Genomic DNA, 24,109 nt, shown 5'->3' with positions numbered 1-24,109 from the left:
CATAGGATCTATAGTACAGTTTCCTAATAGTACAACTTACGGTACAGTCTCCTAACAGTATAACAGATATGCATAGCTGAAATAAACTGTAATAACTAGCAATAGGCATAAAGTACAGTCTATAGCAAGAATAATAAGAAAATGCATAACTGAAATAAACTGTACTCACCTGCGAGGCTTGGGCAATTGACTGTGGACATACACAGACAAAGATAGTTAGAGCAAATAAGCATGTATCCTGTATGCATGTCAACCATATGCAGACACCCAAGTGCAACATCCAATATGCAACAATCACAATAAATGCAATACGTGCATATGATGCAATATGACATGGTCACCCCTGACGCCAGTCAGCCATCTCACACACAATGGTGAGACCGAGTGGGTAGGGCTGTGACACCGTGCACTCTACCGTCACTACCCCTGATGAGTGACCGAATGGACGGGATGCTGTCGGAGTACACCTATCCTCCTACCTCAAACATAGTGAGGGAGTGTAACGCTCTCAACTCCCGGTACGCAATGACGGGGAGGGATCCCTGTCTGCTACCATGCTGCAGTCACACTACCCATGAGCGGACCAGCGGAGCACTACAGAGCTACTGCCATACACACCCTACTGTGCTGTTGTAATGCCCGCCCTCCCTGCTAACCCTAAGGGACGGGGCTACGATACTCTATGTACAAATTTTTCTCTTTTTTTTTTTAAAACAGCGAAAGACTTAAAATAATTCTCTTAGTTTAATAAAAACTTTTCTTTTGTTTTCCCTTTCATCAAATCCGAACTACACTACCATGGCCTCAATAACATGATATCAAAATTAGTAGAAACATAACATCAAGTCACACATACGGTACTACAATTCATGATACCAAAGCATATTTCTTTAAATTTTTTTTTTTTAAAGCAGGTTCTTATTTGGTTGCCTAGCCACTGCCACACACATCTCCTTGCCTCTCCTGCTGCTCCTCTAGCTCATCTAGCTTTTTCCTTTATCTGAGGTACAAGGACAGTAAGCTGTGAGCACTCATGGCTCAGTAAGTTCCTTTCCTACTCACTAAAATCGAAAATCATAGTATAATCAAAGAATGTCTCAACATGGCATCATTTCAACTAGTCATGACATAATGTAACATACTCTTTTAAGCATATCATGCAACATGAAGAAATCATAACTAGTCATGGCATATCATAGCGTAAAGCATAGCATGAAGCATAACATAATCGTATCTAATCATGGCATATCATCATAAGGAGTCATGGCATATCCTACACATGGACATATCATGGAACATAACATAATCATATCTAACCATGGCATATCATAAATCATCAAAAGGTATATGCAATATGATTTTGAAAAACATGTATCCGAAAAGCATGTGTATGTCTCATGATCTTTAAAACCATTTCTTCTTACATATTTACTTGAACATAATCTCAACTTAAAGGGGATCCCGGCTATGTACCACTTACATATTGCGCGCAACCTATGTAGGTCCAAGGTAGCAAGTCTTGAACCCTACAAGGCAACATACTAGGCCCGAGTCTTACTCCATCGACCTAGGGGCACTTAGGAGCCCATCCCTAACGAGGCCCGAGTCTTATTCCATCGACCCCGGGGCGCTTATGGAGCCCACCCTTGGTACAAGCCATATAAAGTAAAGTACATGTCATACTTATACATATCATACATCATAAAAGCATGCATCACTTAGGCACACATCCTATCATAAAACTATGCATCACTTAGGCATACATCATGTCATAAAAGTATGCATCACTTAGGCATACATCATATCATAAAGGTATTCATCACTTAGGCATACATCATGTCATAAAGGTATGCATCACTTAGGCATACATCATACCATAAAAGTATGCATCACTTAGGCATACATCATATCATAACAATATGCATCACTTAGGCATAGATCATAAAAACATGCATATCTTAAGCATAAAGCATATCATCAAGCATGCATAATTTAACCACATAGCATATCATGAAAGCATGCATATTTTAAGCACTAAACATAGCATCAAAGCATGCATAATTTAACCACATATCATAACATAAGCATGCATATTTTCAGCTCATATCATATCATCAAAGCATGTAAAATTTACCCACATATCATAACATAAAGCATGCATATTTTGAACTCATAACATATCGTAGAAATTCTCATCTTGTATAGCTCACAAGCATACATGTCTAAGCATAAAAGTGTATCATGTGCTCATCCAATCATAAGGAACAATGTAACATGATTAATTTGGGTACTAAGCTTCCTAATCCTTTGGGTTCTTATCTTGGACGAAACCCTCTTAGGTGCCAATTCAAGTTTTAAACAACATCCAAGCATGTAGAACCTAATTCATCCACATATCATTTTCATAGGAAGTATTATAAACAAGATTTACTTGGACTCTAAGTTCTCCAAGTCCTTAAACCTCATTTGGCCGAACCTTAACAAGTGTGAAACAAGGTTCTAAATGACATAAAGCATGGAAACCTTAACCATATTTATAGCATTTGTTTCAAGGAATATGGTAAGCACAATTGAGTTAGTTCCTAAATCCTTTAAGCCCTTAAAATTATGTCATGGCCGAAACTTACAAGTACTCATTTAGGTTTTCAAGCAAGCATACAAGCATGTGAACTTACTCTAACATCATGTATAAATTTATAAATGGCATCATACAAGTGGTCATGGCCGAAACTTCCCTTAGCATCAATTTAGGTCACTAACAACATATAGCATGTGAATTTTTAGCTTTCTACATTTCATATTTCATGGAGAGTGACATGAGCATGTTCAATGTAAGTTCTAGGGTTTCTAAGGCATGTATCCCTTCATGGACGAGACTTTAAGGTGCCCATTTGAATCATAGTTAAATGTATAAGCATGTGAACACAATCAACATGTTATCTCAATTTCATAAGAAGCATCTTTAACACATGAGGTCTAAATTTTAAGGTTTCTAGGTCTTTAAACCCTACATGGCCGAACCTCATCAAGCATGGAATTTGTTCAAATGGCATAAAAGCATAGAAAGTCATAACACATTTCATAACATGTATCAAAGTCAAGCACTATAAGCATATATTTAAATTGTGTCTTAGGTTTCCTAGGTTTTTCCTTTCTTTATCTCATAGCATATGTTTGGCCGAAACCTTCCAAGTCTTTAAACTAGGTTTTAGGTGGCCTAAAGTATGGAAAACCTAAACAAGTTTTATGGCAAAAATATCAAAGAAACTATACATATAAGTTTGGTTCACAAACAAGCTAGGACCCTTGTGGTCATAATTATCATATATCATGCAACCAATTTTCCTATACTCTAATTAAGCATGGGAGCATCAAACAACTTTCATATCTTATTGTCATGGAGGTTTTGAGCATGTTAAAAATATGTTTAAGCTATTCTAAACCATCCACCTTACCATGGCCGAAACATTAAAAGTGATGTTCATGAGTTTCTATCAACATACAAGCATGCAACTCTTTAAGAAACTCTATATTCTATCATATAAACATGGTGAGTTTAAATTCAAAGTCTTCCTAACCCTAAACCCTTCCTTGGCCGAAACTTGTGAGTGGGGTACTTTTGGTTCCAAGTAACCTTCAAGTATGAAAACAATAATGGATCCTTAACCATTTATTTAGAGGGTTTTGTGCAAGTTAGGTAAACAAATAAATTCCCTAGCCCTTATAAAACCTTTTTGGCCGAAACTCTAGGGTTAGGTACATCTCTAATCCAGCATCACATATATATAAAAATATGAGAGAAAACCTTCTTACAAAGCATAGAAAAATTATCATGAATCAAGGCTTATATTAAACATTCCTAGGATCAACAAGTCCTTTCTTTGGCCGAATTTTCACAACTTTGTTTCTAGGTTTTAAAATCCTCATAAAATCCAAAAACACATTAAAACCACTTGTACCACAGGTGAGGGGATACTTACTTCCTTTTCGCTTGTGGTTCTAAAGTGTGGTGATGGAAGAAAGGGTCTCTTCTTCTTGTTCTCCTCCTTTGATTTCCCGTGGTAGCCTTCCTTGTATCCTAGGAGGAACCTTGTTTTGGGGGCCGAAAATGGAGGAGAGGGGGCTGAGGCTCTCGGTGGTGGAGAGGAGAGAATGAGAGAAATGAGAGAAAAATAAAATCTTCTCTTTACATGCTCCCTTTTATGTTAAGGGGGAAGAGGTAGCAAAATTGGTTTTTGCTTTCCTTCTCCCTTAGCCCCTTTTTTTTTCTTTCTTTTTATTTTATTTATTTATTTGTTCTCATCATTCATGATGAAACAAGGGGGAATGAATCCCCTTAATTGTCCTCTTTAAGTCACGGCAAAGGGAGAGGAAGAGGGAGAGAAAAGAAGGAAGGCAAGTTGCCTTTCTCTTGCTCTTTTCTTGCTTTCTTTTGGCTAGCTTTTACTCTCATCCTTATCATGAGTTTCCCTCCTTTACTATCAATATATCATTCCTATCCCAACTGGTTATTACCCATTAATCCTATCATTTACATCATGAGAGGTTCAAGGTTCAATCCTTGACCACTCCCTATTTTTATTTCTTTTTATTTCCTTTTGGTTCAACATTCTACTAATATTTTTCTAAGGCAAATTCATCATTCTCATATTTATCTTAAAAGCTTAGTGGGTGTTACAATACCCCGTACCTCATAAAAAGTTCATCCTCGAACTTTAAAATAGCTACATCAGGTGGCACTGGACTTCCGGCTGAGTGCATCGGCCACCTTGTTCGCCTTTCCTGGGTGATAAAGAATCTCGCAGTCGTAATCTTTAATTAGCTCGAGCCATCGGCGTTGCCTCATATTCAGGTCTTTTTGTGTGAAGAAATATTTCAGACTCTGATGGTCGGTATAAATCTTACACTGAGCTCCATTTCCTTCTTTTCACCACTTTCATACCAGCATATAGGGGATCTACACTTCCTCCCATACAGAGCTTCGTAAGGTGCCATTCTAATAGTAGCTTGGTAACTATTATTGTAGGCGAATTTTGCCAGGTATAAATATCGGCACCAGCTTCCCTTGAAGTCCAGGGCACAAGCTCTTAACATATCTTCTAATATTTGGTTCACTCTTTCAGTTTGCCCATCGGTCTGAGGGTGGAAAGCTGTACTAAATAACAACTTCGTGCCGAGGGTCTTCTGAACGCACTCCCAAAAGTGTGAAACAAAACGACCGTCTCTATCAGAAATAATGGTCTTAGGAATACCATGTAGTCGAATGATTTCCTTAACATATAACTGAGCTAGTTGTTCAGTTGAATAAGTCATTTTGATCGCCAAAAAGTGTGCGGACTTCGTCAATCTGTCTACAATCACCCATATAGCGTCATATCCATTTGTCGTCCTGGGAAGACCCGAAATGAAATCCATAGAGATTTCTTCCCATTTCCATTCTGGAATTTGGACAGGCTGTAGTAATCCGCCCGGTCTCTGGTGTTCAGCTTTTACCCTTTGGCAGGTTAGGCAAGTACTGACATACTGAGCCACTTCTCTTTTCATACAAGACCACCAAAATTTCTTTTTCAGGTCCTGGTACATCTTAGTGGAGCCCGTGTGTATTACATAGGGTGTTGTATGAGCCTCTTCCAGTATTTTCCTTCGCAACTCTGGGTCCTCTGGAATGCATAACCGTTCCCTGAGGTATAATATCCCGTTGTCCGCGATACGGAACCCGTCATTCTTCCCTTCCAAAGTCTCTTGTTTGATTCTCTGGAGGTTTTGGTCACTGGTTTGCTTTTCCAGTATACTCTCAAATAACGTCGGTGTTATGGTGAGGGTAGAAAGTCGCCCGGACATAGTTTCGACCCAAGGATACGAAACACGTCTCGGTTCCTCGATGGATTCCCATATTGGTTCGTTTCCAGCATTAAGTAAAATTTTAGCATATTGATTGAAATTAGGTAGCTGACCTGAGACGATGGCAGAGGCGTTCGCCACGTCATCCTGAGCGAGAGAGTAGACTCTGGCATTGGTCATAATGGGAGGGGCCTCCAATCTTCCTTGGCTGATTGAAGTCCCTTCTATGGCAGTATGCATCTGGTGAAGCTGTGCAGGGGTACTCCTATTCTGGTTGTTCTGCGGAGGTAGTGCCTGAGACTGAGTAGGGCAATTTCTTGCCAAATGTTCTTCCTTTCCGCAGTTGTAGCACTTTCTGGTGCTTAGGAGACATACTCCAGAATGCATCTTTCCACATGTGGCACACTGAGGGTACTTGGTTTGTTTATTGGCCGGACCACCTTTTGTGTTGTTCCACTGTTTCCTCTTTCCACCTGAGTTTCCTTTCCAGCCGGTTCTGGTATTGTGTGATTTTTGTCCTCCGGTCAGTGCTTGGTTCTTGCCCTCGTTCATTGCTTTCTGGTAGTTCTCGGTAATCAGGGCACTGCTGACTAGCTCCTCTGCAGTCTGCGGTCTATTAACTATGCCGGCTACGTTCAGAGCTATCTCGAGTCGGAGCATCTTTAACATTAACCGGACCCTTTCTTTTTCAGTACTGATCAGTTCTGGGCACAGACGTGCTAGGCGGTTGAACTTCTTGACGGCTTCGTTAACTGACAGATCACCTTGCCGGAACTCAGTGAACTCGTCATAGTGCTTGTTGGTCACTTGCATATGGAAGAATTCTTCTAAGAACTCTGTCTCAAAATCCGTCCACTGCATCTGGTTTATTTGTCTTTTCGCTTTTACTCGGTCCCACCACATCCGGGCATCTCCGGTAAGGCAGAACGACGCGCATTTGACCTTCTCGTGTTCAGGCCAGTCCAGTAGTTCCATTATGCTCTCCACGGTCTTGAGCCAAGCTTGCGCATCCCATGGTTCGCAGTTTCCCGAGAAGGCTTCCGGCTTAAGCCTTTGCCACTGAATCAGATAGGCCTCTTGTCGGACCATCGGAGTAGGGGCTGCCGGGGGCACTGGTGCGGCTGTAGGTATAACCGGTAGTGTATTCTGATTTGCCGGTGGGGTAACTGGGTTGCCTTGCTGACCCATTAAGGTAGTGATCAGCTGCTGTTGTTCTCTGATCTGATGCTGGATGTCAGGTCTGGTGGAGTCATTGTCCCCTCGGTTCGGCCATTGCGTGTCCTAACCATGTTTATCTAAATAATGACAAATAGACTAGTGTAAGTGGTTATCATTTTTAGCCAATCTAACGTACTGTTTTGTTTCTATCTATTTGTTCTGGTATTATTCCTAACCTACTAATATGTAATCCTAATCTAAATTATAACTAAAAGCATAGAATAAAGCATCAAACATAAGCAAGCAAAACATGAAACTAAAGCATAAGCAACATAAGGAAAAATAAAGAATAGAGTGACAAACAATATAACATAAGGAAATAAAGCATAAGCAATATAGCAAAGAAAATAAAGCATAGGCAATATAACAAGGAAGAAAAATAAAACATAAGTCATATAACATGAAACTAAGCATAAGCATATAACAAGAAAATTAAGCATAAACATTCTTACTTGGAGCGGCAGGTCGGAGGCTTGATGTGTGTGTAGTGAGCTGGCAAAAACCTGGCTCTGATACCAACCTGTAACGCCCGCCCTCCCTACAAACCCTAAGGGACGGGGCTACGATACTCTATGTACAAATTTTTCTCTTTTGTTTTTTAAAACAGCGGAATACTTAAAATAATTCTCTTAGTTTAATAAAAACTTTTCTTTTGTTTTCCCTTTCATCAAATCCGAACTACACTACCATGGCCTCAATAACATGATATCAAAATTAGTAGAAACATAACATCAAGTCACACATACGGTACTACAATTCATGATACCAAAGCATAGTTCTTTAAAAGTTTTTTTTTTAAAGCAGGTTCTTATTTGGTTGCCTAGCCACTGCCACACACATCTCCTTGCCTCTCCTGCTGCTCCTCTAACTCATCCAGCTTTTTCCTTTATCTGTGGTACAAGGACAGTAAACTGTGAGCACTCATGGCTCAGTAAGTTCCTTTCCTACTCACTAAAACTGAAAATCATAGTATAATCAAAGAATGTCTCAACATGGCATCATTTCAACTAGTCATGACATAATGTAACATACTCTTTTAAGCATATCATGCAACATGAAGAAATCATAACTAGTCATGGCATATCATAGCATAAAGCATAGCATGAAGCATAACATAATCGTATCTAATCATGGCATATCATCAAAAGGAGTCATGGCATATCCTACACATGGACATATCATGGAACATAACATAATCATATCTAACCATGGCATATCATAAATCATCATAAGGTATATGCAATATGATTTTGAAAAACATGTATCCGAAAAACATGTGTATGTCTCATGATCTTTAAAACCATTTCTTCTTACATATATACTTGAACATAATCTCAACTTAAAGGGGATCCCGGCTATGTACCACTTACATATTGCGCGCAACCTATGTAGGTCCAAGGTAGCAAGTCTTGAACCCTACAAGGCAACATACTAGGCCCGAGTCTTACTCCATCGACCTAGGGGCACTTAGGAGTCCATCCCTAACGAGGCCCGAGTCTTATTCCATCGACCCCGGGGCGCTTATGGAGCCCACCCTTGGTACAAGCCATATAAAGTAAAGTACATGTCATACTTATACATATCATACATCATAAAAGCATGCATCACTTAGGCACACATCCTATCATAAAAGTATGCATCACTTAGGCATACATCATGTCATAAAAGTATGCATCACTTAGGCATACATCATATCATAAAGGTATGCATCACTTAGGCATACATCATGTCATAAAGGTATGCATCACTTAGGCATACATCATGTCATAAAGGTATGCATCACTTAGGCATACATCATATCATAACAATATGCATCACTTAGGCATAGATCATAAAAACATGCATATCTTAAGCATAAAGCATATCATCAAGCATGCATAATTTAACCACATAGCATATCATGAAAGCATGCATAATTTAAGCACTAAACATAGCATCAAAGCATGCATAATTTAACCACATATCATAACATAAGCATGCATATTTTCAGCTCATATCATATCATCAAAGCATGTAAAATTTTCCCACACATCATAACATAAAGCATGCATATTTTTAACTCATAACATATCGTAGAAATTCTCATCTTGTATAATAAGGAACAATGTAACATGATTAATTTGGGTACTAAGCTTCCTAATCCTTTGGGTTCTTATCTTGGACGAAACCCTCTTAGGTGCCAATTCAGGTTTTAAACAACATCCAAGCATGTAGAACCTAATTCATCCACATATCATTTTCATAGGAAGTATTATAAACAAGATTTACTTGGACTCTAAGTTCTCCAAGTCCTTAAACCTCATTTGGCCGAGCCTTAACAAGTGTGAAACAAGGTTCTAAATGACATAAAGCATGGAAACCTTAATCATATTTATAGCATTTGTTTCAAGGAATATGGTAAGCACAATTGAGTTAGTTCCTAAATCCTTTAAGCCCTTAAAATTATGTCATGGCCGAAACTTACAAGTACTCATTTAGGTTTTCAAGCAAGCATACAAGCATGTGAACTTACTCTAACATCATGTATAAATTTATAAATGGCATCATACAAGTGGTCATGGCCGAAACTTCCCTTAGCATCAATTTAGGTCACTAACAACATATAGCATGTGAAATTTTAGCTTTCTACATTTCATATTTCATGGAGAGTGACATGAGCATGTTCAATGTAAGTTTTAGGGTTTCTAAGGCATGTATCCCTTCATGGCCGAGACTTTAAGGTGTCCATTTGAATCATAGTTAAATGTATAAGCATGTGAACACAATCAACATGTTATCTCAATTTCATAAGAAGCATCTTTAACACATGAGGTCTAAATTTTAAGGTTTCTAGGTCTTTAAACCCTACATGGCCGAACCTCATCAAGCATGGAATTTGTTCAAATGGCATAAAAGCATAGAAAGTCATAACACATTTCATAACATGTATCAAAGTCAAGCACTATAAGCATACATTTAAATTGTGTCTTAGGTTTCCTAGGTTTTTCCTTTCTTTATCTCATAGCATATGTATGGCCGAAACTTTCCAAGTCTTTAAACTAGGTTTTAGGTGGCCTAAAGTATGGAAAACCTAAACAAGTTTTATGGAAAAAATATCAAAGAAACTATACATATAAGTTTGCACTACAACAAAATCCCTCATAGACATCAGCGGAACAACGGTTTTAGGCTAAAACCGATGTCTTTGAGTATTTTACACCGGTTTTTCTAAAAACCGGTGTCTATGAGCGCAGATTTTAGCTCATAGACATCGGTTTTTTAGGCGATGTCTATGACCGCCCTTTTTTTCGTTAATAGACACCGATTTTAACATCGGTTTTTAAAATCTGATGTTAATGAACCAAAATAAAATATTTTAATTTCCCCACAAGCCAAAATTTACAACATTTTACAAAGTTCCCTCCAAACCTAAACCAATTTCGCGGCCCTTCTCTCACCCTAAACCTCTGCGTTCCAGGCGACGTCTGTTCTTTCTTCATCTTATTTTCTTGTTAAGGTTTATTTCTGATCTTGTTTTCGCCTCTCACTCGGTTTGATTCGAGTTCCATGGTGAGAAAATTGTTGTTTTGTTTTCCTTCCATTATCGACTTCCTTGATATGACGAGAAGAAACAAACTTACAAATCACCCCGTTATCATTTTAATCTGCCTTTCACTCACTCGGTTTCATCGTATTGATCTGCGTTTGATCTTCGATTGCTCTGTGATTTTTCTAGTAAGAACCCTAATCTGCTCGTGGTTTGTTTGATCTGTGATTTCTCTAGTAAGAATCCTATAATCTGTTAGTGGTTGATCTGCGATTTCTCTGGTAAGAAGCCTATAATCTGTTAGTGGTTGATCTACATCGTGTTGATCTGTTATTTCTTCACTTGATCTGCGATTCGTGAGCTCACCGTGGTTGATCTGCGATTTCTCAGCGATTTTTTAGGTAAGAACCCTAATCTTTTCGTGGTTTCATCGTGTTAATCTGTGTTTGATCTGCGATTTCTGTGATTTCTCTGGTAAGAACCCTCATCTGTTCGTGGTTGATCTGCTATTTCTCTTCGTGATCTGCGACTTCTCTGGTAAGATCTGCGTTTTCTCTGTGTGATTTGCGATTTTTCTGTAAGAATCTAATCTGTTCGTGGTTGATCTTCGATTTCTCTGCGTGATCTTCAATTTATCTGCACGATCTGTGATTTCTCTGGTAAGATCCCTAATCTATTCAAGTTTCATTATGTGCGATTTCTCTGCGTGATCTGCGATTTCTCTGGTAAGAACCCTAATATGTTTGTGGTTGATCTGCGTTTGATCTGTGATTGCACTGGTAATAACCCTAATCTGTTCGTGGTTTCATCGTGTTGATCTGTGTTTGATCTGCGATTTCTCTGCGTGATCTTCGATTTCTCTAGTAAGAAAACTAAAATTTTGCACTACAAGGAGATCTAAACTTCACTAAAATTCTGCACTACAAGGAGATCTGTACTACACTAAAATTCTGCACTACAAACTTAACAAATATTCTGAAATCAAGCTTAACATAAATCTGTATTTAAGCTTAACCAAAAGAAATTTGCAGAAGATTAAACTACACACTTTAAGAACTAAACTAAAACCAAAGTAACCCACGACATATTCACCAACAATGTGGCATTGTACACACCTTGAAACTAATCAAGGATTTGCTACTGAAAACCTAAAAATATAGTTGTTCATCATGTTTTGTAACAAAGCATGCCATTCTGCAGTAAGCTACATAACAAACCTACATGTTTTAGAAGAAAGCCAAACTTTTTTTTTTTGTGTTCCCTTTATGAAACTCACGGCAGCAACACAAAATCCCCAAATCTTTACAGCATGTTTCAAAACTGAAGGATACCACGAATCCAAAACTGAAAGGCCACATATAGACCAAGACTAAAAAAATGTCTAATCTGATATACTAATTGTAGAGGTGGAAGGATTTGATTTACATGCCCAAACCAAACAATTCATCCCCTTTCTCCCTTTGAGATTCACGGCAGAAATTCTAAAAGAATCCTCCTTACAAACATGCTTCGAGAATCAAGAAGAAGAAGCTAACACGAATCCGAAACTACTCTACTGCAGGTGAGGAAGCGCTTACCTTGGTGTTCTTGGACTTACAACCGAAGAAAGCAGCTAGGGCTTCGGATAGCTCAAGATTCCAGCTCTCCCTCGTGCCCATGAGCTCTCCTCAACGAAGAGGTGGTGATGGTGGAGAGAACCCCTCGAAGAACACCTTAAGTCGACGCCGGAGAAAAACCTTAATCCCGGCTTCGGTTTCACTCAAGCAGAAGCGCCGCACACGCGAGAGGAAGAAGAGAGGAATTAGGTTTCGGTGATTAAATCACATTCCTCTCTTAACTCATCCCTTTTAATACCTAATATTTCTGTTATCAACTACCCTTTAAATTATTTCGCTATCTTTTCTAAACAGCATGGCCCGCTTGGGCACTTGGTTAACGTGCTTCGCTTAAGATTTGCGTCGGGTCGGAGGTCACGGGTTCGAACCTCGGTCGAAACTCTTTTACACTTAATATTTTCTGTTTTCTATTAACTACTACTTAAATAAATTTCACTCTTTCTTTAATCAGTATGGCCCTGCTGGGTTCCTGGTCAACCGAGACAACTTAAGGCTTTGCTTAACCGGAGGTCTCCGGTTCGAACCTAGGCTTAACCTTTTTATTTTTGCGACTTGTTTCTTTTGGTAAAAATACCAAACGAACTCCAAAAATTACATAAAAATACTCTAAAAATTTCTAAAAATCTCTAGAATATTGCTAAAGCGTTTCTAAATATTTTTAATTACTATTAGGACTCGAAACAAGGAAATTTGGGTCCATACAATCCCCCATATCTTATCAAAAGTTCATCCTCAAACTTAGAATAACTCCGAATATCTCTGTCTCATACTGTCCTTACGCTCCCAAGTAGTTTCCTCGCGCTTCAGATGCCAAATGACCCTCATTAGTGATACTTCTTTGTTCCTTAGTCTCTTAACTTCTCGGTCCACTATTACCCATATCGCATCGTACTTATTAGTGGTCCTTGGAAGACCTATTATAAAGTCCCTGGAGGTCGTAGGTGCATTAGTCACACCAAATGGCATGACTACAAATTCATAATGTCTACATCTGGTCCTGGAAGTTGTCCTAGGCGTATCACTTCCTTTCACTTTCAGCTAATGGTACGCAGTGTAACACCCCACCCTCCTCACTACTGGTCTGTGAGGGCGGAGCGCTACTGGACTACTAACTTTACTTAACTATCCTTGTTCACATGTTGATAGTAATTCCTAAAACTCTTGGAGAACTCAAAACATACAATTAACTAACAGCGGGAGACTATATGACTCATCTAATACATTCTTAATAAATGGCACTCTTAATAAATTCGTATGCTAAATCCCAAGGCTTCTATTGTCCAGGCATCACACATCCATCCGCACCTCCTTGTCACCTTCCTTTGTTATAACTTTTCCTTTCCTTTATCTGCAGTAAGAGGAAAATGCATCTATAAGCAAAATTGCTTAGTAAGCGCTATCTAACTCACAAAACTCGAATATGCATGTGAATAAAATAAATCTAAAACTAAATGCTTTAAAGGAAATACTACACATACTCATCTAATAGAAAAAGAAACAAGACATGCTGAAATGCTAAACATGTAAAGCTTATTTCACTTGTTCAAAACTTATACTTTTATACCTCAGAATAATAAGTTTAACTGAACTGATACATAAGCTGAGCTAAACTGATGTTAGGCTAATGCTAAATCTGAACTGTATTTGCGTAACTGATTTATTAAGTTTTAAAAACTATTTTCAAAATAGATAAAAATAATGATCAAGCTGCTGATGGGCCTGGCAACTGTACTTACTATGCGCGCATCCCTAACTAGATCCGAGGTAGCTAATCCCGAATCTAGTAGGGTTTACTAGGTTATCTAAACCTAGGGACGACTATGGGAGCCCAACCCAAGGACAACTAAGAGTCCAGCACAGTGCCACTGATAAAAGTAAAATACTGATTCATCAGCTGATTTATCTTAATTACTTCTTCTTTAAATGCCTTGGCATTTTAACGAGCACCTTGTGTGCCAAAATCCCTAAAGTCTTGACTTTGGGATTTACTTAAGGCCTTGGCCTTTTTCTTTCTTTTCTTTATCTTTCTTATACTTGTTAATACCTCTAATAAAAGAATGCTTCTTTAAAAACTGAAATGTTTAAACAAATTCTAACTTTGAAATGCATAAATAAAAATCTGCATACTATGCTAATCAAAATTCTGTATATTATAATAATCAAGATTCTTCATTCTATGCTACACTATTTCTGCATACTATGCAAACATAAATTCTGCACTATAATACTTAACCAATTGCACTATAATCCGTTTTTAAAAAACTGCACTATAAGTTCCACCAAAAATATGCACTACAAGTTCCACAAAAAATCTGCACTATAAATTCCACCAAAAATCTGCACTACAAGTTCCACCAAAAATCTGCACTATAAACTTAATTAAAATCTGCACTATAAGCTTAATTAAAATTTGCACTATAAGTTTACATAAAAATCTGCACTATGAGCTTAATTAAAATCTGCACTATAGGCTTAATTAAAATCTACACTATACATTCCACCAAAAATCTGCACTATAAAATTAATTAAAATCTGCACTATAAGCTTAATTAAAATCTGCACTATAGGCTTAATTAAAATCTGCTCTATAAATTCCACCAAAAATCTGAAAGGAAAGTTTCCATCCTTAATTTATGTCATCAACATTTGATCATCATCTTTTCTGAATCTAATATTCCCTTAAATTTATGCATTCTCTTCCGATAAATTAATCAATATGATATCTTTCTCATGCTCACTGTATAACAAAACAATTTACTCCTTTCCAAATCTAAATGAACTAAATTTAGTTTCATGGTAGCAACACCAATCAAACAATAAGGAATAAACTAAACCACATATTCAAATTAATTAAAACCTCTTCTCATCTTCTTTATGAAACTCACGGCAGGAAATCTTCAAAATGTAACGCCCCGCCTTCTACTGGCTAGGCTGTAAGGCCGGGGGTTACATTCATTATGCTAAACTTGTTGGGTTATCGGGCCGCGAAAAATCGTATTTTCGCGTCACGGAAACCCCGAATCACCCATGCCACTGGATCTCGTGCGAAGGATAGATTTCAATAATTTAAATACGAGTACGAGTTTACTAAAACTTAGATCTACTCCTAGATCTACATGGAAAAGATCTATATATACCTTCGATGCATGCCCTTTTTTCGTATCCCGCTCGTCCAAGATTCGTCGGATCTCGAAAGTATCAAGGATAGATACTTCTCTATACGTATCTACACGAACACACTAGGTGGAGATGACCAAAACAAGGTGTGCTAGCACCTTTGGATGGTTCGGCCAAGAGAGGAGAGGGAGAGCAAAATTGGAGCAAGGAAGAAGATGAAGGAATGAATGAGATTAATTCACAAAATGAAAACATATCACCCATTCATGTGGCCGGCCACATTAAGAGGGTGAGTAACTCCCATGGAATGCCAAGAGTCACAACTTTTGGTAACTCCCATGAGATGGCATCCCACTTAAGCAACCATGATGATGTGGAGCATCATCATTGGCCCACTCAATGCCAACTCACCAATGAGGTGGCATAAAGTCAAGTCAAACTTGACTCTTCATCTTCCTCTCAAGTCAAGTCAAACTTGACTTAATCTCTCTCATGGTTGATCTAATCCAACCATTTAATTCAAGCCAATTTAATATAATGAATCTAATTCATTTAATTAAATTGATTTAATGAGTCATAATCCAAATTAGACTCATTAAACACATGAATCAACTTGAGTCTAACTCAATTAGCCCAATTAGGATTACTCTTAATCCAATTTGATTCATCAAATGAATCTAATTCTCTTGGTTCATCATATGAACCTAATCTCCATCTAATTGTCCTTAGTATGTGACCCTATAGGTTCTTGTAACGTTGGCAATGCCCCTAAACCCATTTAGGAGCATAAGTAATGAGCGGTATCTAGCAACACATCATTACTACCCAATGTTACAAGAATGTTGAGATCTAACATCACCTTTGTGAATACTAATTGTGACTCCTCACAAAAATATGACAAGTGTCCTTCTATCCTAGACATCTAGATTGATCAATGTGAGGCATAGACCGTGTCATCCTCTAATCAATCCAAATCTTGAACTCTAAGTAGACTCACTCAATCAAATAAGCTCAATATCCTATATTGACTCATTTGGGCATGGCCATGCACTTCGTAGTCTCACTCTATCAAGAATATCGATATCGCTCCCGTCATATAGGAGGGATAGATCCCATCTACATCACTCACATCCCTCTGCATAATTCGTTACATACCCAGCAATCACCTTTATAGTCCACCCAGTTACGGGTGACGTTTGACGAAACCAAAGTACATAACTCCTTATGTAGGGAACCATGGTGACTTCAGGTCTAAGGACTAGTAGTCATACTAATAGCCACATGTAACTCCCGAAAATTCTCAAAACTATTTTTAGAAATATTCTATGATTTTTCTGGAATTTTAGAATATTTTTATGGAATTTTTAGGATAGCGGAAGTAGCAAATATAAATAGAAAACGAAAATAGCCTACGCGGGAATTGAACCCGAGACCTAGCGAACCCTATAACTTATAGATAGCTTTAGTAAACCAAGTGAACCCAGCAAGGCCGTGCTGAAAGAAAAGGGAGGCAATTAAATTTATATTAGAGTTGGGTGAAATTACCCACTTGATATAAATAAGAAATTATTAAGTGAGAGTTTTATTTTTAATCGGCAACCTCTCTTTTCCTCACCCTAGCCACACCGCAACCCTCCCTTCTCCTCTCTTCCTCTCGGCGCCAACCACAAGAATAAGCAAGGGTTCTGTCCCAGGGGTTCCAAGGGCACGAGGATGCTCCCCTCCGCGAGAGGAACGCATAGACGCGAGAAGATCGTCGAAGAGATCTCTCCTCCGTGAAACCTAGCGATTAGAATCGTAAGAAATTACGAACAGGAGGTAAGAAACCCCTCACCTGCAGTATAAGTAGCTTCCGTGTGAATTTCATGTTTTAGTTTAGTAATATGTAGACTTTCGGCACAAAGATGTGAATTAGTGCATACTAAGTGTTTGATTAAATTATTTAGCACAGAAAAATGCAACTTAGGCATTTTAATAACTCAGTGAATGCAATAGAAGCATTTAAATTGTTTAGTTAGCCTTGCCACAGCATATATGGGACTACGGTCCAATGGGTGGGCACCCACAGTCGCCTCTGGGTTCAGATAACCTAGTAGAAGCAAGGTAAATTAATTAGCTATGATTCAGTATTTTATTTTCAGTAGTGGCACTGTACAGGATTAGATATCCATTGGGCTGGGCTCCCATAGTCGGTCCCTAGGTTTAGATTACCTAGTAAACCTTACTAAATTCGGGATTTGCAACCCCGGGTCTAGTTAAGGATGCGCGCATAGCATGTACAGCTGCCGGGCCCATTAGCAGTATGATTATGTATTTTAATCTATTATATTATAGTTTTTCAAAACTCACAAAGATCAGTTATGTTAGATGAGTTTGAATTCAGTTCCAGACTAGTTTAATTCATGTTCAGCTTAGTTTTCCTTGTTGTTACACATGATAGTTATGGTTAGCTTTGTATGACATGTTTTGGTGTTCATGTTCAGTTTTTATTACACATGTTTAGATGATAGTATGCCATGACTAGCTTTGATTTCTATGTATGATAACATGCCATGTTTAGCATATTCAGTTGTATTTAAATAGCATGTTTTAAAAGCATATTGCATCGAATGCATGTTTTAGTGAGGTAGATGGTTTCTTACTAAGCTTTAAGCTTACAGATACTTTTTCCTTATACTGCAGATAAAGGTAAAGGTAAAATGGACTAGCGGAGGTTGGAGGACAATGCGATGAAGATGTGTGTGGAAGGACTTGGAATAAAAGATCTTAGGGATCTAACAAGCTTTATTTATGCATTAGAACTTTCAGCAAAATTAGTTAACTGTTAGAACCTTATTATTATTCACATAGTACATTTGCATGCCATAAATTAGTGAACCATGCGTGATATCATGTTTAAGGTGTTAGCTAATACATGTTAAAAATGTTTCTAGCTGTTATAGACTTGATGTGTATGAGTTGGGCACGAAATAGTGCTGAAATCAGGGATTTGATTCGAAATCAGAAACCCAGATCGATCTACAGATCGATCAAGATGGGGTTGTGACACTGGATCGGTCAGCTGATCGATTCAGTCGCGAACAGAGAGTTAGCAGGGAGTACAGAAGCTCACTGATCGGTCAGCCGACCGATCAGTGAGCCACTGGATCGGTCTACCGACCGATCAGTGCACTCCTGGATCGGTCGGTAGACCGATCCAGCTGCATACAGAAGCCATATGAACTTATGGATCGGTCAGCCGACCGATCCAGAGTTTTCCTCCGTGCCAGTATCAAGCTGGATCGATCACTGGATCGATCCGACAGCCCAATCGATTCTATGGATCGATTGAAATGCCTGGTTACAGCTAGCAGGACATCCGAGAGGCATAGATTATCTTCCCTAGCATGTGTACAACTCCTAGGTACACCTAGAATATTAAGTTCAGATTTTACAGTAATCAATTTAGTAAAATTTTAATCAATTCAGATTTCCGCAATAGTAATTTAGCACAGCATAATGTGACGATCGGCCTTACAGCCTAGTCAGTAGAAGGCGGGTCGTTACACCACATGAGAAAGTATATGACACTCATATAACGATCCATGATACTTTCTCATGGTGGGTCAATCAGTATACATTCTCTAATGCATACCCATGTGCCAACTTGATATCTCTATATCCATGACTTGTGAGATCAAGTCATCGAGTTGACCTACATGCTAGTCTTATTGCATTAACATTGTCCCTGAATGTTAATACTCGACTATGAATGATTAATAGTAGTGTTCCCTATATCATCTCACTATCGATTCAACCAATCGATTGATATAGGTAAGAACCTTCTACTCAAAGACGTTATTATACTTAGTTTATTTGGCACCAATACAAGTAAGTATAATAACCAAAACCAAATGCCTTTATTTATATATATAGAATATGATACAATAAGTCCAAAATACAATCATCAAATGATTGGCTCTAGGGCTCTAGCTAACAAAACTGAACTACAAAGTGCAGAAAGCTGTGCTAATTAAAGTCTCACTCTGCTAACGACTAGTAGAACCCATATACTTGTGTTCTAAATACCTAGTCATTGTTGTACATATACTGAAGTAGGAAACCTAAACTTAACATTTGGTCAAAAGCTGAAATCAGACTTTCTAATCGATCGGCAGATCGATTGGAGTTATTTGATCGATCCACTGATTGATTCAACGTGCTACTGTGCATGGAGGTCAATTCTGGATCGATCGGATGATCGATCCAGTCTGCCCAATCGATCCAATGATCGATTCAACAGCTCTCTGTTCGTGGGAATTAAGTTCCCGATCGATCGGCTGATCGATCCATGTCCGATCGATCAGCTGATCGATTCATAAGCTTTCTGTACGCAGCAGATCACCTCCCAATCGATCAGCTGATCGATTGGGGACCCTCCAATCGATCGGCTGATCGATTGGGGACCCTCCAATCGATTGGCTGATCGATTGGAGCTCTGATTTCTGCAGTTTCTGCTGCATTTCACCACAATTCACATACAACACAATTGTATCAACTTAAAAGCATTTCTAACTTACTAAACATGTCGTTACTTGCATCATTCCTAGTTATTTAACTAACATCAAGACATCTAGTGGTCTAGGCATGATATGGGTGAACATAATAAATAGGTGAACATAATAATCATGCTGCTGATGGGCCCGACAACTGTACTTGCTATGCGCGCATCCCTAACTAGGCCCGAGGTAGCAAGTCCCGAATCTAGTAGGGTTACTACGTTACCTAAACTTAGGGATGACTATGAGAGCCCAACCCAAGGACAACTGAGAGTCTAGTACAGTGCCACTGATAAAAGTAAAATACTGTTATAAACTGATTTATCTTATCTTGCTTTTACTAGGTTATCTCAACCTAGAGCTAGGTTATCTGAACCTAAAGGCGACTGTGGGAGCCCACCCATTGGACCGTAGTCCCATATAACTGAAGCCAGACTATGTATGCTATTTAAAATACATCTATGACATTTTACTGAGCTATTAAGATGCCCACTGTAGCATATATCTGTACTAGTCATTTTATCGAGCACTTGGTGTGATCTAATCCTCCTTAACTAAATAATCATGCATAAAACTGAACTAAAAGCATAAAAATGCACAATTAACTACTTATACTACAGGTGAGGGGTTACTTACATCCTGCACTAAATATTCTTACAATCCGATCCCTAGGTTTCCGAAAAAAAAATCTTTTCGACGATCCTCTTACGCCTACGCTTTCTTCTCGCGGAGGGGAGCGTCCTCGTGCCGGAGTTGTCGCCGGAAAGTGTTCCTACGACCCTAGGGGTGGAACCCTAGTTCTCTTGGGCTTGGGCGCCGAGAGGGTGAGGAGGAGAGGGGCGACGTCGGGTGAGGGTGAGGGTGAGGAATAAGGGAAATTGTCGTTCCAAAATAATAATCCCCACTTAAATTCCCTATTTATATTAAGTGATTATTATGACCCAACTCGCCCATAAATATAATTGTTCTCCTTTTCTTTCAGCACACCCCTGCTAGGGCCCCCTGGTTACTAAGTCACCCTATATGTCATAGAGTCCATAGGTTGCGGGTTCAATCCCCGCTCAGGCTATTTTACGTTTTTATTTAATTTTGCTACTTCGGCTATTCTAAAAATTCTATAAAAATATCCTAAAATTCTAGAAAAATAATAGAATATTTCTAAAATTAATTTGAGAATTTTCGAGCATTACACAAAATCATTAATCTTTGCGACATGCGTTGGAAATCAAGAACACATGAATCCGAAACTACTGTACTACAGGTGAGGAAGCACTTACTTTGCTTCTTGGACTCACAACCAAACAAGAAGGGCTTCTAGGACCTTGGCCGGCCGCCGGAGACGATGCCCTAACTCCCTTTTGTTTTCTGCCGGAGCTCTGCCGTCGCATGAAGAAGAGAAGGAGAGAATGGTTTAGGTCATGGGAAAATATAGCATCAACTTATCCCTTTTTATAACTTAATATTTCTGTTACCTCCTTAAATAAAATTTTCTATCTTTTCTAAACAGATCCGTCCGCTTGGATTCTTGGTCCGCCGGATTCGCCGAAACCTCTGACCGGGTCAGAGGTCGCGGGTTCGATTCCTCAGTCACCCCTTTTATTCCCATTTATTTTCTGTTTCCTATTAATTATTACTTAAATAAATTTCATTCCCCATTTTAATTAACAACGCTCGCTGGGACACTTGGTTAGCCGCGCTTTGATAAATCTTGACCGGGTCAGAGGTCGCGGGTTTGATTCCTCAGCCGCCCCTTTTTATTTCAATTTATTTCCTATTCCTCAACTACTACTTAAATAGATTTTTGCTCCTTCTTTAATCAACAACGCCTGCTGGTACACTTGGTCAGTCGGATTCGCTTAAGTGTTGGCTCGACCGGAGGTCTCCGGTTCGAATCTTGGCTTGGACATTATTTTTGTCGAAACTTCTTTCGTTTAGTAAAAATATCAAACGACATCCAAAAATTACATAAAATTACTCTAAAAATTTCTAAAAACTCTTGAATATTTCTAAAGCATTTCTAAATATTTTTAAATGCTATTAGGACTTGGAATAAGGAAATTTAGGTCGTTACACCCAGAGCGCAGGTCTATTTTAGAGAACACTATTGCCCTCTTTAGCTGATCAAATAGATCATCTATTCTGGAAAAGAGGGTACTTGTCCTTAACTGTATCTTTGTTTAGCATTCTAAAATCCATGCACATCCGCATAGATCTGTCTTTCTCCTTAAAGAACAACACTGGAGCTCCCCGGGGTGAATGACTAGGGCGGATGAAACCCTTGTCAAGCAGCTCCTGAAGTTATTCTTGTAACTCTTTTAACTCTGCTAGAGACATTCGGTATGGAGCTTTTGAAATTGGACTGGTGCCAGGAACCAACGCAATTTCAAACTCCGCTTCTCTGTTGGGAGGTAGTCCAGGTAGCTCTACTGGGAATACCTCTGGGTACTCACAAACTACCCAAACATCCTCCTGCTTGAGTCCTTTTTGGATATTATTTTTGTCGAAACTTCTTTCATTTAGTAAAAATACCAAATGACCTCCAAAAATTACATAAAAATACTCTAAAAATTTCTAAAAATCTCTAGAATATTTCTAAAGCATTTCTAAATATTTTTAAATGCTATTAGGACTTGGAATGAGGAAATTTGGGTCGTTACACCCAGAGCGCAGGTCTATTTTAGAGAACACTATTGTCCTCTTTAGCTGATCAAATAGATCATCTATTCTGGGAAGCGGGTACTTGTCCTTAACTGTTTCTTTGTTCAGCGTTCTAAAATCCATGCATATCGGCATAGATCTGTCTTTCTCCTTAATGAACATCACTGGAGCTCCCCGGGGTGAATGACTAGGGCGGATAAAACCCTTGTCAAGCAGCTCCTGAAGTTATTCTTGTAACTCTTTTAACTCTGCTTGAGACATTCGGTATGGAGCTTTTGAAATTGGACTGGTGCCAGGAACCAACTCAATTTCAAACTCTGCTTCTCTGTTGGAGGTAGTCCAGGTAGCTCTACTGGGAATACCTTTGGTTACTCACAAACTACCCGAACATCCTCCTGCTTGAGTCCTTTTTGTTCTCCTATACTTGGTCCTCAGTACGAGTGGTACGGGGACGTCCTCTTCTTGCCATCTTGTCATGTAGAGAGAGAAAATCTGAAATTGTATCTATTCTTCCTAGACATATATATAAAAACATAGGAAAAACCAAACAAGAACTTTTTTATCTCACTTAAGCTCATAGGCAAATGTCTCTAAGGATTCCTCTATACTACAATTAATAAGGAAAAGCATACTAAATAAAAAAAATTAAATACTTTCTTACTTAAAGACGGCAAGACTGGTGCTGATGTGTGATGCTGGAGAATAGGAACTGTTTGATACCAACTTGTAACGCCCCACCCTCCTCACTACTAGTCTGTGAGGGCGGAGCGCTACTAGACTACTAACTATACTTAACTAAAATTGTTCGCATGAAAATATCTATACTTAAATGTAACGACCCGCCTTCTACTAACTAGGCTGTAAGGCCGGGGGTTACATTATGCTAAACTATTCTTGGGCTATCACTGAATATTAAGGTGTGGAAAAAGCTGAACTATTTAAAAATTCTACTGTTTGCCATAAAATCTGGAGTTTCTATTCAGAATACACTTCTTAAGTTGTACATATGCTAAAGAAGGGAACCTAAACTTTCTATTTGATCAAAAAGATGCAATCAGACATTTCTAGCTGAAATTAGACTTTCCAAACGATCGGCTGATCGATTGGAGTTGTTTGATCGATCCACTGATCGATTCAATGTGCTACTGTGCATGAAGGTCAATTCTGAATCGATCGGCTGATCGATCCAGCCTGGCCAATCGATCCGATGATCGATTCAGAGGTGTTCTGTACGCGGGGAGTTCTCCCCTTCGATCGGCTGATCGATCGAGAACCCTCAATCGATCAGCTGATCGATTCCACAGCTCACTGTACGCGGAAGTCGCGTTTCAATCGATCGGCTGATTGATTGAGGACTTCTCAATCGATCAGCTGATCGACCCAGCTACTCTCTGTTCGCGGGGAATTACTACCCAATCGATCGGCTGATCGATTGGGGTGTCTGATTTCACTGAAATCCCACACGAACTCATACAGAACTCAACTACAAACTTAAAAATACACTAACAAGACATTACTCATATTTTGCTATCTAATATCAAGACAATTAGCGGTCTATGCATGGTATAATACATAGTTTCACAATTCATGATACT

The sequence above is a fragment of the Zingiber officinale genome, chromosome 11A, assembly GCF_018446385.1.
Source record: "Zingiber officinale cultivar Zhangliang chromosome 11A, Zo_v1.1, whole genome shotgun sequence".
NCBI classification, from domain to species: Eukaryota; Viridiplantae; Streptophyta; class Magnoliopsida; order Zingiberales; family Zingiberaceae; genus Zingiber; species Zingiber officinale.
This window is presented reverse-complemented; position numbering follows the sequence as displayed.